This window comes from Schistocerca piceifrons, chromosome 2 (assembly GCF_021461385.2).
Source record: "Schistocerca piceifrons isolate TAMUIC-IGC-003096 chromosome 2, iqSchPice1.1, whole genome shotgun sequence".
Classification (NCBI taxonomy): Eukaryota; Metazoa; Arthropoda; class Insecta; order Orthoptera; family Acrididae; genus Schistocerca; species Schistocerca piceifrons.
The window spans coordinates 646,384,534-646,400,733 of NC_060139.1; positions in this window are offsets into that span (position 1 = coordinate 646,384,534).

A 16,200-nucleotide genomic window follows, 5' to 3' on the forward strand; every position below is an offset into this window, starting at 1 on the left:
CCCGGGACCCATAAGAAGTCAATGGAACAAGCAGCACGGTGAAGATCAGCGAGATGGTCATGGATGGCAGAGACCAAGGGATGGCGCGAAAAACACCGGTCAATAGCAAGAAGGCCACTCATCGAGTCCGTACATAACAAAACGCGGTTGTGTTGGGATTGTTTAATAAAGGTAAGGGCCCGGGAAATTGCCATCAATTCCACAGTAAACACCCCACATGAGGGTGGCAGTAGATGATTTTCCGTTCCAACGAAGGACGTGAAGGCATACCCAACATGATCAGCAGATTTAGAGCCATCAGTGTAAAAAACAACAGCATCCCGAAACTCCCATAAAATTTGGCGGAAAAAGGAACGGAACACCACCGGGGGGATGGAATCTTTCGGACCGCGGCGGAGATCCATCCGAATTCGAGGCCAAGGAACTAACCAAGGAGGGGTGGAGGGGAGGGAGCGAGGAAGACAGGACAAAGAAGGAAGCCGAAAATCACGGGTAAGACACGCAAGGCGCAGCCCAACCGGTAAACCCGCCCGAGGGCGGGAGTCAGGCGGGCGACGTCCATGGTCTGGGAATAGGATAGAATAGGAAGGATGAGCGGGAGAAGAACGGATAGTAAGGGCATAAGACACCAGAAGCTGGGACCGCCGAACAGAAAGGGGGGGGGGATCCCAGCTTCAACCAGGAGACTATCAACAGGGCTAGTAGGGAAGGCACCGGTGGCCAAACGGATACCACGATGGTGGACTGGATCCAGCACGTGCAGCGTGGAAGGAGCAGCTGAACCATAAACTTGACAACCATAGTCCAAACGTGACAGAACTAGAGCACGATAAAGACGGAGGAGGAGGGAACGGTCCGCACCCCAGGAGGAGTGGGCAAGGAAGCAAAGGACATTGAGTTTACGGAAACATCCTACCTTCAGGAGTCTGATATGGGGCAGCCAAGTGAGCTTGTTGTCGAAAAGAAGACCTAGGAAACGAAACTGTGGAACCACAGGCAATCTTTGTGCAGCGAGATAGAGCTCTGGATCAGGGTGGACCGTAGTACGGCGACAGAAGTGGACCACCCGCGATTTTAAAGGAGAGAATTGAAACCCGTGGGAGAGGGTCCATGCAGAGGCACGCCGTATAGCCACCTGGAGCTGCCGTTCTGCAGATGGCATCGAGGAGGAACTAACCCAAATGCAGAAATCATCCACATACAGGGCAGGGGCGACCAAGGGACCGACAGAGGCCACAAGTCCATCGATAGCAATGAGGAAAAGAAGGACACTCAAGACAGAACCCTGTGGGATGCCCGTCTCCTGGGTCCGTGGAGAACTAAAAGCAGTACCAACTCGAACTCTGAATGACCGATGGATCAGGAACTGGCGGATAAAAATCGGGAGTGGGCCCCGAAGACCCCACTGATGAAGGGTTAGTAAGATGTGATGGCGCCAGGCCGTGTCATAGGCCTTGCGAAGGTCAAAAAACACTGCAACCAAATGGCGGCGCTGGGAAAAAGCCTGCCGAACTGCGGATTCCAAGCGAAGCAAATGATCGATTGGAGATCGTCCCTCTCGAAAGCCACACTGGTAAGGGGACAATAGATCCCGAGATTCGAGGACCCAAGTGAGCCGACGGGCTACCAGCCGTTCAAGTAACTTACAACCAACATTGGTCAAACTAATTGGCCGATAGCTGTCAACAGATAGGGGGTTCTGACCAGGCTTAAGGACAGGAACCACAATGCTATCCCTCCACTGAGAAGGGAAGTCACCCTGGAGCCAGATACGGTTAAACACCCGAAGAAGATGGTGCCGTTGTGGAGCACTGAGATGTTGAAGCAGCTGGTTATGAATGGAATCTGGGCCAGGAGCCGTATCATGAGAAGCAGATAGAGCAGAAAGAAAATCCCATTCAGTGAAAGGTTCGTTGTAAGATTCTGACTCACAAGTGGGGAAACATAAGGTGACAGCTTCAGCCTGCTGTTTTTGATGAAGGAAAGCAGCTGGATAGGAGGCCGACGCTGATGCCACTGCAAAATGGGTCGCAAGATGTTCTGCAAGAACTAATGGGTCCGTACAAATGCCATCTGGGAGGTGAAGGCCTGGGAGGGTGGACTGCCGATGGCAACCTTGGAGAGAGCGAAGTGGAGCCCATACCCGTGACAGAGGGACAGTGGAACCAAGGGAAGAAACGAATCGTTCCCAACATATCCGCTTGCTCTGTTTGATTAAATAACGGGCTTTAGCGCGAAGGCGCTTAAAGGTAGAAAGGCTGGCTACAGATGGGTGCCTCTTAAAGTGTTGCAAAGCTCGACGGCGATCACGGATGGCAATGGCAATGGCCGTACTCCACCACGGGACTTGCCGACGACGAAATTGTCCAGATGAGCGCGGGACAGCAAGGTTAGCAGCGCGAACAATCGCGTCAGACACGTCACGTAGGACGTCATCAATACAACCCGACAAAGAGGGAGAAAACTCGACCTGTGCAGTATATAGAGGCCAATCGGCGCGGTGGAAAGACCAACGAGGTAACCTCTCCATCGGGGAGCGGGAAGGGAGCGTGATAATCAACGGGAAATGGTCACTATCACAAAGGTCGTCGTGTGGCGACCAGTGTAATGAAGGGAGGAGAGAGGGAGAAGAAAGAGAAAGATCAATGGCAGAAAAGGTACCATGACCAGCACTGAAATGAGTAGGGGAGCCATCATTAAGAAGGCACAGGTCGTGGTCTGCAATAAATTGGTCGATAAGAAGACCTCGTCTAGATGGAAAGGCACTGCCCCACAAAGGATGATGAGCATTAAAATCCCCAAGGAGGAGGAAGGGAGGAGGAAGTTGCTGAAGAAGGGTGGTTAAGGCAGCAGGTGTAAGAGTCCTGTCAGGAGGGAGATAAAGATTGCATACTGTGACTGCAGAGTCTAAGTGGACCCTAACAGCAACTGCTTCCAATGTAGTTTGGAGAGGAATCCACGTGCTAGCAATGTCTGTACGGACCAACGTACAAACGCCACCAGAAGCCCGCAAGGGTCCGACCCGATTTCGACAGAAAACACGGAACCCACGGAGGGTCGGTGAGTGAGCATCAGTAAAATGAGATTCCTGGAGAACCACACAAGCTGCTGAGTAGGACGAAAGAAGGGATTTCAATTCCGGAAGGTGACGATAGTAGCCATTACAATTCCATTGGAGAACCACAGAACGATGGTTTAAATGAGGGCTGAACACGCTAAATCCAGTCATACCGCCGGGTCCCCACCCGTCACCGACAAGGAGGGGGCGACATCCATAAACGACAGGTCAGAATCCGGTTGTGAAGCCGGGGAAGGGACCTCCGGTGACACCAGAGGCTCTTTGTCCCGGGACTTATGTTTCTTCTTCTTTTCAGGCTGAGATCGAGGAGGGCTGTGTGGCATAATGGAGCCAGCTGCAGCAAGATCAGGAACAGAAAGAGACCGGGCGACCTGGGGGCCGATAGACCGCGGCTCTCGCGGTCGCCGCGCTGCAGCAGACCTTTGACCTGGAAGGTGCCGGGAAGGGGCATCCCGGGAGAGGCGCCCTTGACCGGCAGACGCCGAAGGAGTGGGACACTTCTCCGGCTGGGGAGGGGGAGCGGCGCCCAGAGGAGAAGGTGTGGGAGCCGCAGGGGAGGGGGGAAGGAGAGGGGTCCGGGACGGGGGTAAGGAAGGGGGAGGAAGGGATGAAGATGTAACCAAGGCGTAACTAGATGTCATGGACACAAGGTGCAATCGTGCATATTTCTTACGGGCCTCTGTGTAGCTTAAACGATCAAGAGACTTATACTCCTGTATCTTTTTTTCTTTCTTATAGACTGGGCAATCTGCTGAACGTGGAGAATGACTACCATGACAATTTACACATACAGGAGGGGGAACACAGGGACTCCCCTCATGCAGTGGACGTCCACAGTCACCACAGAGAGGGTCCTGGGTACAGCGAGAAGACATGTGGCCAAAACGCAAGCACTTAAAACACCGCATAGGAGGTGGGATGTACGGCTTCACATCACAGCGATAGACCATAATCTTAACTTTCTCAGGAAGGGTATCCCCTTCAAAGGCCAGGATAAAGGCACCAGTATCAATACGATTATCTTTAGGACCCTTCTGAACACGCCGAACAAAGTGAACACCCCGCCGTCCGAGATTGTCCCGAAGTTCCTCATCAGTTTGAAGGATGAGGTCTCTGTGAAAAATCACACCTTGTACCATATTTAGAGACTGGTGAGGGGTAATGGACACGGGAATTGTGCCAAGATGGGTACAGGCACGAAGGGCCGCAGATTGGGCAGCCGAAGCAGTTTTTATCAGTAACGAACCCGACCGCATCTTGCTCAGGGAGTCCACTTCGCCGAACTTGTCTTCAATGTGTTCCACAAAGAATGAAGGTTTGACACTGGTGAAAGTATCTCCATCAGTCCTGGTGCAAACTAGATAACGGGGGAAAGGTTTTGCCCCTAGACGACGGGCCTGACCCTCCTCCCAGGGGGTAGCCACGGAAGGGAAGGCCGAAGGGGCAAGAGAAGCAGCACTTGAGGAATCAGTACCACGCAGAGAGACGGCCGCAGAAGAGCGGCCAGAGGTTTGGACCCTTATGCGTTTCATCTGCATAGCGTCCGCCCTGATACCACCCACTCCGATCAGGGGCTCTCCTCACGGGCGCCACCCAGCCACAGCAAGGGCCGTCTGGCACGGCGGCCATTGCCGGGAGTTCCGATGCTCCAGGATGACGAGCAACCACTCCAAGGCATGCATGAGGAGGTCACAGCTCAGGTATCAGAAGTGTGATCCCTGTGTGTTCAGGGGGCTCAACCAAAAGGGTACATTGCGACCCCACCACACGGGCTGGCTACCGTGCTGGCTATGCACCCTAGCATCAGACAACGACGTAGAAGAAAAGGTGGAATATACTAGGAGGGCACACGTCGGAGACACTAGGTAAGGTGCCCTTCCCCAAATGGCTCACACTACGGAAGAGAAATTTTGGAATGGAGGTCAAACCCCAGAGGGGGACCAAGGAATGCCAAAAGGAGGAGATGATTACGCAACAAAGCCAGAGTGTAAAACCAACAGAACCAGGAGGATAGCGGGGGCCAACATAAGCAAGGACACCAATAGAGGGAGAGGAGAGGGCGAGGGGAAAGGGGTATGGAGGGGAAAGGAGGGGAAGGGAAAGGAAATGCAGCCCGGGAGAGAAAGAAGGCTGCAATGGCTCGGGGCCCCGTGCTCGCCACGCACGTATCCACGAAAGAGTTGTGGACCCCCTGGGGGGCACAGCGTATGCTCTTCGAATCAACTATCATTTCGAGATCTATAAACCAATCGAATTTCGGCTCCAGCAAGGAGCATGGTGGTATTTTGAACGATGAGTCCTTATTTATATTTAAGTGCATACTTGTCCCAGTCATTTTAACGTATCGAGCCTATAATACCCCATCTGCAGCACAGCTGTCGCCTTACGACAGTTTGTTTCAAGTGAGGCCGCCATATACGGAAGCGATCTGATAGGGCCTACTAGAGAGACTTTGCAGACATCAGTTGGTAGCGGCCTCCCAAAGCACCAAGCTCGAACGCCAACAGCAGGACCATCTTCGGCTAGGAAGAACGTAAGAGCCTTTCAAGCACTATGAGTTCAAAAAACATGACGAATTAATGTTGCGAATCGAGAAGTAGTCATGCTCAAAAGTATCCGAACGGCCAGAATTTCAGTCCGCCTGATTCGCATGCAACCCACATAACGCAGCTGTCTAGCAGGTCCTGTAATCGCTCCTCGGTACAGTCATTGGATTATTGAAAATTCCTTCAATAATTCACTACCCTGTATCGCAATAACTCAAGATGTAAGGTAATACCAGGATACTACGAATATCATTGAACACCTTATCACAGATAAAACTGTCCGTAAGGCTTATGAGCTCGTATTTTTTGCAATAAATGAGATTCCTGAAACGTTACCACTCTATTACGTCAGGTAGGTAATGCACGTAGTAAGTTCGTCGTATTCATGATTTCCTCTTCAAAGTAACATATCGTACTTATTATTTAACACAAAATGACACGAGCAGACAGTTGAGAACATGTATGAACTTCAAATGACTCGACGAATCGTCTCGTTCTGCATATGGATTCAAACCCAGGTCATGTAGACTAAGCAAAGATTTCGTGACTCACTGAAACCAACAGTCATTCCCGACTAGGTATACGGAGAGTGATATACCTCGATTTTAGACAGTATCAGTTAACAAATACCAACTTTAAATAACATAACGTGAACATTTTTAATGGCTGCGATTTCGTACCCAAAACCTATTGTCCCTGTTAATGAATTACGAGAGATGTTAAATATTGCTTCTTCACAAGTAACTTATTTGAAATGCCATGAGGTAAAGCTTTGTGTTGGACAGGGATTCGAACTCAGAACCTTATCGGATTGTTATCGAAGCACAAACAACTGTGACATATCAGATTTACTCGGCAGTGAACTGACGAGACGAAACAATTTTTTCCTTCCCAGAACTCCAATCTATTACCTATCGCTATTATAGTGTAGAGAAAACGAACGTTAAATATGGGTTTATTACACCAGCAGCGACAACTGTGCATGTTTGAACTAGAAATGATATGACAAAGAATTCAGTGCTGACTGGTAATCGAACCCAACACATATAGTTGTTGACTACACACAAAGAGACATCAGGTACCTAATTTTTTCTTCACCAGCAGCCCAGAATAACATCCTTGAACTTACAGTGATGTCGCAAATAGTTCTTAGTCTCACAAAATGGTTCAAATGGCTCTGAGCACTATCGGACTCAACATCTGAGGTCATCAGTCCCCTAGAACATAGAACTACTTAAACCTAAGGAACCTAAGGACATCACACACATCCATGCCCGAGGCAGGATTCGAACCTGCGACCGTAGTAGTCACGCGGTTCCGGACTGAAGTGCCTAGAACCGCATGGCCACCGCGGCCGTCTCTTAGTCTCACTGGGAGTCAAAAACGTCAGATATCTTTAGAGTTGACAATGAATGAAAATAAATTAAAAATTACAATTATGATCCGCCGGCAGATAGGTGTTCTAATGCTAGAGCTGGGTAATACATAATGAAAACGTTAGGGCCGGGCCAGGATTCCAACCCATTCACGCGCAATATGTGGAGATGTTGAATCTGTAGTTTTAAACAAACAACAAATTGTAGTCTAGTTGTATTGTCACGAGGGGATCAAACTCCGCGTTAAGGGTGATCCGAGTTGCATTCCCAGTTCAGAACCAATTTTATCGACATACAGAAGCTCAAATAAAAGTTGGAGTAAGTGTCCTATGGCCCTACGTAGCGATTGGTTCGTCACTACAAATAAATAACTTGTATAAGAAAGGTTACTGGTGATAGTTTCTACATGTCACCACTCCTGACTTTATTGTGGTTCAGCCTAGCTTCTACTTGGTAGAGAAGGAATATCGTGTTTAATGTGAATTTCAGACCACAATGCCATTATACTTTCTTCACTAGGCGTAGCCAGAAGAGAGTAGAATCTGTCTCTCCCTATCAAAAATCATCGGCAGAAGTTAGAATAGAACGCAGACCATAAGTGTATAAACCGATCATCATTCCAACAGACCACCAAACCTCTTCTCTGTGACTCATTTTTCTGTAGTAACGTCGTTGCACCACACTGTATGAGCATTCTGACACACAGGCTCCCTGTAGTGGTTTGCAGCATGTTCAGTACATTCATTTATTTGGTTGACCGAATCGTCATGAACTAGCTGCCTCAGCTACCCAGTGCATACATTCGACTATTTTGTAATCACCGAAATAAAATCACGTAGCTGCCACCTACACAGAACTGCCAATAGTGTAGGATGCAGAATTTTAAATAGTAAATGTTCCTTTCCACTTGAGCTACTCTGTTGCGCTATCTGTTTGTTGAAAACGGCGTTCAGTGCAAAAGAAAAGCTGTAACTGTCTGTCTCTCAGAAGTCTAGATCAGGTCATATGCATTATCTCACAGCACTGTGGAATGCGGAAGTTCTGGAGAAACTGTTGTTGACTTCTGGAGCTGCTGTAGCTACATGCCAGCTAGTGTCGCTTACCGTAGATAAGATGTCGCAAGTTCAAGTACATTTACTGCTACATTTAAAAAAATACGTTTCTGCTGTCTGCTGAGGTTATCTATCTAATGGATCTTTGAACGTAATTCCCTTCACTTCTCAACCCAAAATAGTCGCATGTGGAAAAATGGCTAACTTCTGCGACATTTTGTTCTTTGCAAGTTTAATAGATGGCCAGGCAGCAGATGCATTTCGAAACTTTAGTATTATGTATGGGGAGAGCGCATAATGCCACAGTCTACGTCAGAAAAGTATTTTCCACAATAGCTGTCGTGTGGTAATGGCATTTTATTCTTCTTCAAACCTTATTTGACAGCTTTAACTCAGAACAAGTTTTCTACATGCGTGTTATCAATAAACTGCATGTACATTGCCAGACTGTTATAGTTATCATCAGAAAATTCGCATATATCGTTGATGATTAATTTCTCTCTCATGTTTACTATTGTTTTAACAACACTAAAACAAACCTTACAGAAATTGTGCACTGTATTATATGGAACGAAATAAAACTACCCACGATAACCTTGCGACGAAAGTCTGTTTTATTAAAACTAAGTATTTGTACACAAGCATGCCTCTATCAGCACGAATTAGTGAAATACTACTCACTTAGATTTCGATTGGGTCTGTGCTTAAGTAGTAAGCTGTGTCATACTCAAGAGGTATGAAAATGGGGCATTTCATAAATAAAGTTATGTATTCCTAGAAGCCCAAAATTTGCTTGTCAGCTGCGGAAAGATGGTTGGTTGGTTTAAAGATTAAAGGGACCAAACTGCAAAGGTCATCGGTCCCTTGTTTCATAAAAACACAGAGCACAATGAATCTTTCCACCACTCAGGCGAAGCACTAAAATAAAAATTCCAGGGGAAGAAAAGCCCCATGGTCAATGGTAAAACAACACGGAAAACGGAGCACAGCAACAAAACCAACACAGAGAACCAAGGCAGAAGGAATTAAAACTGCACGGCAGAGGACTGTGGCTGGCTGATCACGAAAAGAATAGGATGAGCCAGCCACTCTGCAACGGTTAAAACCTCCAGCCTGAAAGATTAGGGTGGAGTCGAATGACAACACAAAACTAAGTAAAAGATACTGCACAAAAGAGGGTGACGCAATAGAATTAGAGGGACCTATAAAAGCCACTTGCTCGAATAAAACTTAAAACACGATCTGCCATAGAGACATCGTCACCTAAAAGAGATGATAAATCGCCCAGGAGATTAGAAGTTCGCCTGGGGCGGTTAAAAGAGGACATTCCAACAATATATGGGCCACCGTCATGGTTTCACCACAGCGAAAATGAGGGGGGTCCTCTCGACGCAGCAGATGACAATGCGTCAGCCAAGAGTGACCAATGCAGAGCCTACAGAGAATAACAGAATCCCTGCGAGAGGCCCGCATGGAGGAACCCCACACGGTCGTGGCCTCCTTTACACACCGCAGCTTGTTGGGTACAGACAGAGTGCGCCATTCGTCTGCCCACATCCCAAAGACCCGACGGCGTAACACCGATCGGAGAGCAGTTGGTTGGTTTGTGGGATTAAAGGGACCAGACTGCAACGGTCATCGGTCCCTTTTTCCAAAAAAATTTAAAACCACCCAAATAGAATAAAAACGAACAGCAGGAAAGACGTCAGACCACACGGGACAAGAAATACGCCGACAGAGATCAGACAAAACAAATTAAAAACACACAGAGTGTGACGGTGGTTAGCCGACCACAGAGAAAAAAAAGGAAAAGCCAACCACCGAGAACACATTAAAAACTCATTTTAAAATTGGAGGCCAAAAGCCAGAATCAACACTAAAAAACAGAAACACGTAAATGAAAGAATAAAACCCCCTGTCCGAATAAAACGGAAAATTAAGCCAGTCATAGAAGTGTCATCTGTTAGAAGGGCAGGGAGCGTGTAAGGCAGTGCAAACATCTGCCTGAGCACAGCTAAAAGCGGACACTTCAAGAAAATGTGGATCACAGATAATGTGGACCACAGATAAAATGGAGCCGCAGCGACAAAGAGGTGGGTCCTCACGGCACAATAAGTGGCCGTGGGTCATCCATGTGTGCCCAATGCGCAGTCGACATAGGATGACAGACTCCTTGCGAGAGAAGCGCAAGGAGGAGTGCCACACAGTCGTCGTCTCCTTGACAGCACGGAGTTTGGTACGTGTGGTCAGACCGCGCCATTCAGCGTCCCAGAGCGAGATAACTTTGCGGCATAAGACCGCCCTCAAATCAGTCTCTGGAAGGCCAATGTCTAGAGTGGGTTCACTGGTGACCTGTTTGGCCAGGCGGTCAACACGTTCATTGCCCGGGATACCGACATGACTGGGGGTCCACACAAAGACCACACAGCGGCCGCAACGCGCAAGAGTATGCAGGGACTCATGGATAGCCATCACCAGACGAGAACGAGGGAAACACTGGTCGAGAGCTCGTAAACCAATCAGGGAATCGCTACAGATAACGAAGGACTCTACGGCACGAAAGATGGCAACCAGCTCAGCAGTGTAAACGCTGCAGCCATCCTGCAAGGAACGTTGTTCGGAATGGTCCCCTAAAGTTAGCCCATACCCGACACGAACTGCAACCATCGAACCGTCAGTGTAAACAATGCCAGAGCACTGATGCGTGGCCAGGATGGAATAAAAGCGGCGGCGGAAGGCCTCTGGAGGGACTGAGTCCTTCGGGCCCTGTGCCAAGTCGAGCCGAAGGCAAGGGCGAGGAACACACCATGAGGGTGTACGCAAAGTGGCCCAGAAAGGACGTGGAACAGTGAAAACCCTAAGCCCAGATGATGATGAATATTAGTGTTTTAGGGCGCACAACAGCGAGGTTATCAGCGCCCGTTCCCAGAAGTTCAATTCAGAGCCGAATTGTGAGAGAATGGGCATTGTTCAAATTGCAAGATTGGACACAGCACATCAAAACAGGGAGATAAAACGAAAAATAAAATAGCAGTACAAACAGGTAAAAATAATTAACTGTGGCTGAGTGACCACTTACAAATAATGGGTGACCAAACCACTGGACTGCACATTAAGACTTCAATCCCAATATTTTGGGAAGAAGGCCAGACATCACACAAAAACGTATAACTCTAGCGACACTCGCCTCATTATTAGTTAAAAGAGAGGGTAGGTCTGGTGGGAAACTGAAATCTTCCCTCAAACCCGCATATAAAACACACTCAGTTAAAATATGTCATATCGACAACTGTGTCCCACATGTCTGACATGTTGGTGGCTCCTCACGACGTAACAGAAAACCATGTGTCGAAGGACGATGTCCTATTCTAAGCCGTGTAAGGGCTACTTCCTCAGCGCGTCGTTGTCGGAAGGAGGTGAGCCACGGTCGGACAGAATCCTTCACCGCTCGCAACTTATTATCCCTCACGTCCAGCCACTGAGCCTCCCACCAACGCATGACCTTCCGAGTCACGAAAGACATAATGGCCTGCAGGGGGACGGAACAGCGAGCAGGAGGTGGGATGGAGCAAGCCTCCTTGGCAGCCGCATCTGCAAGTTCATTTCCAGGAATCCCTATGTGCCCTGGAACCCAGCAGAAAATCACATCCTTACCCTGCTGTTGCAAGAGCAGGAGTGCGTCCTGCACCTCTGGCACCATCCGATCTGCTGGGTACATCTGTTCAAGAGCGTGTAGAGCACTTTGGGAATAGGAGCAGATGATGAATTTCGTGCCACGATGTCGGCGCATATGCTCTAATGCTTGCAGAATGGCAAACAGTTCTGCATAGTAAACTGAGAACTGCTCTGGGAGCCCTATCCGATGGACAGCATCGGGAAACACAGCAGAGCAGCCCATAAAATCCCCCTGTTTAGACCCATACGTGTAAACAGTAATAAAATCGGAATGACGTTCTAAAATCTCAGTAAGTTTAATTTTAAAAAGGAGGTCCGGGGTACAATACTTCCTGTAAGCAGCCAGATCAAGAAGTAATCTTGGCCTTTGTAGTCGCCAGGGAGATCCCCTACTCCATCCCTGGTGGAGGACCTTAATGCCCTCCAGGTGTACTGACTCGAGACTCTCCTTTGCACGGATGCCAAACGGCTTTGTTGCCTCCGGACGGTGGGGGAAGAGACGTGCCAGTGCCGGCTGGGAAAAACTGTTGGACGCCAATGAAAGAGGAGTGGACTTGGTCCTGTACGCGTGCCGTACCACGAGGAGAAGACGCCGAATGGACAGCGGAGGCTCTCCCGCCTCGACACACAGACTAGCAACCGGACTCGTGCGATAAGCCCCCGTTGAAAGCCTAATACCCTCATGGTGAATCACATCCAACATTTTCAGGTAGGAAGGTCTTGCAGAGCCATAAGCTTGACATCCGTATTCCAGTCGAGGTCGCACAAAGGCCTTATAAAGTTGGAGCAGACGTGCCCTGTCAGCGCCCCAGGATCTATGACTGACGCATTTAAGGACGTTTAAAGCCTTGAAACAGCGGACTTTTAGATCCTTTAAGTGTGGCAACCATGTGAGCTTCTCATCAAAAATAAGCCCGAGATATTTCTTTTTTAAAACAGGGAGATTAAAAAGAGAACGGGAACGGTTAAAATCTACACAAACGGTCTTCTCCAAAGAGAATTTAAAGCTCCAATCGCACGAGTGTCAGCTGTAATTGGTGTGTAGCAGCTGTGAGGGAGGAATACGCACAGAAAATGGAGAAATCGTCCACAAACAAGGAGCACTGCACGGGCCGTCGTACTGTGGACGCAATACTATTGATGGCAATTGCGAAAGCTGTCACACTGAGGACACTTCCTTGAGGGACACCGTTCTCCTGCTTAAAACGGTCAGACAGGACATTCCCAACCTTATACGTAAAATACCTGTCTGACAGAAAGGATCGGATGAGTGTGGGTAAACGCCCACGGAAACCCCACTCATAAAGCTGCCGCAAAATGGTATGCCTCCAGGTAGTATCGTACGCCTTCTCCAGGTCGAAGAAAACCCCGATAAGGTGTTGCTTACGTAGGAAAGCATCTTGTATCGCTGTTTCGAGTATGATCAGGTTATCTAGGGTGGAATGATACCTCCTGAATCCACACTGGCAGCGGGTAAGTAAGGATCTAGATTCGAGAACCCACACCAGGCGCCTATTGACCATACGGTCAAATGTCTTTCCGACGTGAGACTAATGCTACGGTAGCTACTGGGTTCGGTCCGATCCTTCCCTGGTTTGAAAAGCGGAATTAAAATCGATTCTTTCCACGAACTAGGAAAGTCGCCTGTCTTCCAAATTTCATTAAAAATTTGAAGGAGGACTTCCTTTGACCGCAGATCCAACTGCTGCAGCAAGCTATACGATATCAGATCTGGACCAGGTGCGGTATCCTGATATACGGACAGTGCAGAGTCCAACTCCCACAAAGAGAAAGGCTGGTTGTATTCCTCAGTGTTCTGTGAACGGAAATCAAAACCAGCCCTCTCCTGTGTACCCCGATAGCGCAGAAATTCTGGGTCCTGGCTAGAATCGGCCGTAATAGTTTGAAAAGATTCTGCCAACGCCTGGGCGATGTCTCTTGGAGATGTTAGGAGACACCCCCGCTCACGTATAGCTGCAAGTGGCGGTCGAGAGTATCGCCTTGAGATCCTCCTAATGGCTTCCCATACTTTGCTTGAAGATGTGGACCTATTGATGGAGTTCAGGAACTCACGCCAAGACCTCCGTTTACTCTCCCTAACGATTTTCCTCGCCCGCGCCCGCGCCTGTGCTATCCGGAAAGTTGTCAGATGCGCAGCAGTGGGGCACCGACGGAATCTCCTCTAAGCCGCCCGCCTGTCTCTGATGGCGGTACGACAGTCGTCATTCCACCAAGGGACAGGCTGCCTCACAGGTGTTCCCTTTGATTTTGGTATGGATACATCAGCGGCATGGTACATCACCGCCGTAATGTGATCCACCCAATCCTGGACGCCTTCACACCGTTCAAAAACAGCCAACTGCCGGTAGAGCGTCCAGTTTCCCTTCCGGAACAACCATTTCGGCGGCTGTGCGACACGACCCATTTCAACTGGCAGATGGAGCCAGATAGGGTAATTGTCGCTGCCATGAAGGTCGTCGTCGACTACCCACTGAGCAACGTCCGCAAGCACAGGCGAACAAATAGAGAGGTCTATGGCAGAAGACGAACCTGAAGCGGTGCTAAAATGCGTGGCCTGACCTGTGTTCAGCAGTATGACGTCGGAAGTCCTGAGCAAGTGCTCAATCATGTGGCCGATTTTGTTGGAACCCCATAATGCATTATGAGCATTAAAGTCTCCTAAAATGAGAAGGGGACGGGGTAGCTGATCAATGAGCCATGCGAGGGCTTTACTGTCAATGGGCTCAGCGGGTGGCAAATACAAGGAGCACACTGTAACATGAACCCGGGCCAGGATCCGAGCTGCAACCGCTTGTAGCGTCGTGGTTAAGGTCACAGGTGAGGAGTGGAATGTGTCCTTAATGAACACTGCCACCCCACTCTGAGCCCTATTACCAGTCAGGTCGTCTATCCTGTACATGTGATATCCCGTAAGTACAGGCGTGTCAGTCTCTTTAAAATGTGTCTCTTGCAAAGAGATGCAAATGGGGTTTGCCTGTACTAACAGCCGCAATTGTGCAAGGCGAGGTCTGACTCCATTCAGATTCCACTGAAGTATGGGAGCCATATCAGCGTTTCGGTTTAGATTTCCCCCTGTCTTTGCGCCGCGCTGGTGAGGCACTTGTAGAGCGAATGGCAGCAGAGGGGCTGCCAGGTTCTGGGGAAGAGGTATCAAAATCCATGACGATTTCCTCCTCATCAGTCAGGGATGCCATGACGACATCCGATGGTGCCTTTGGCAGGTTTGACGTCAAACGCCGTGCCCCTTTCCCTGGTCCCGTTTTCTTTGTGGAAGTCAGGGATGGGGGAAGTGGAGAGGCACTCTGTTTCTGGAGGGCCTTCGAAGGTTTCACTGTACCTTTCTCTGCAATAGCGTTTGGTGCAGATGGAGCAGCCTGAATAGCTATATCTTTATTGGTTGTGCTCTGGCAGGTACAAACGTAGGTACAGGTGTTGGTGGAGGATACTGCGACGCTGGACATGGTCTGTGTCGACGCGTCTACTTGCGACACACGGTTGTGCACCAAGGAGGCATAGGATGTGGCAAAGACAGGGGGTTTTGTAGCCCTATACTCTTTTTTGGCTTCCTCATAAAGTTGCCTCTTTGTCACCTTGATCTCCTGAATTTTTCGTTCTTCCGCAAAGACGGGGCAGTCTCTGCTCCAGACGGGATGACTCCCAGAGCAGTTGATACACAGCGCTGGAGATGTGCAGTTGGTCCCAGCTTCATGAGCTGTATTGCCACATATACCGCAGGTTGGGTCACCCCCACAACTCATTGTCGTATGGCCAAATCGCTGCATTTGAAACAGCGCATAGGATTAGGTATATAAGGCCGAACCCTAAGTCGGAGGAAACCAGCCAGAACGTATTGAGAAATCTGCCACCTTCATTGTAACTTTCAATTCGCCTGTCTTACCTAAATAACTCCATTATTCCTACATGTCCTTTGTTCCACGTCTACAATCCCCTGTGTTGCCCATTCTTGCTTCAGCTCGTCGACATCGATATCCATTAAATCACGGCAGGTGACAACGCCTTTACTGGAGTTGAGGGAATTGTGCAACTCGACAGTAATATCATACTCGCCTAACTTGTGTGACTTTCGAAGCAGCTAAACTTGCTTTGCCCTAGTAGTCTCAACTAACAGGGTGCCATTCCTCAGGCGTTTGATAGATTTCAGTGTACCTGCGAGTCCTTCTAAACCTTTATGTATGTAGAAAGGAGACACTTTTTCAAATGAGCTCTCCGTCCTCTTAACCACGATGAAAACATTCTCATTTATGACTCCATGAGCCCTGTTACTCTTTCCTATCTACATATCTGGAGGAAAGCCTCCCTCATGCGCTTGACTGATTGCAAAGTAGGTGAAGGGAAATACGTGGTTGCCATGTGTGTCGCACGAGCAGCTAGGGAACTAAAGGTCCGCTCAGACAGAGCCCCGCATGCCTGAGTAAGCCTTGTACAACTGG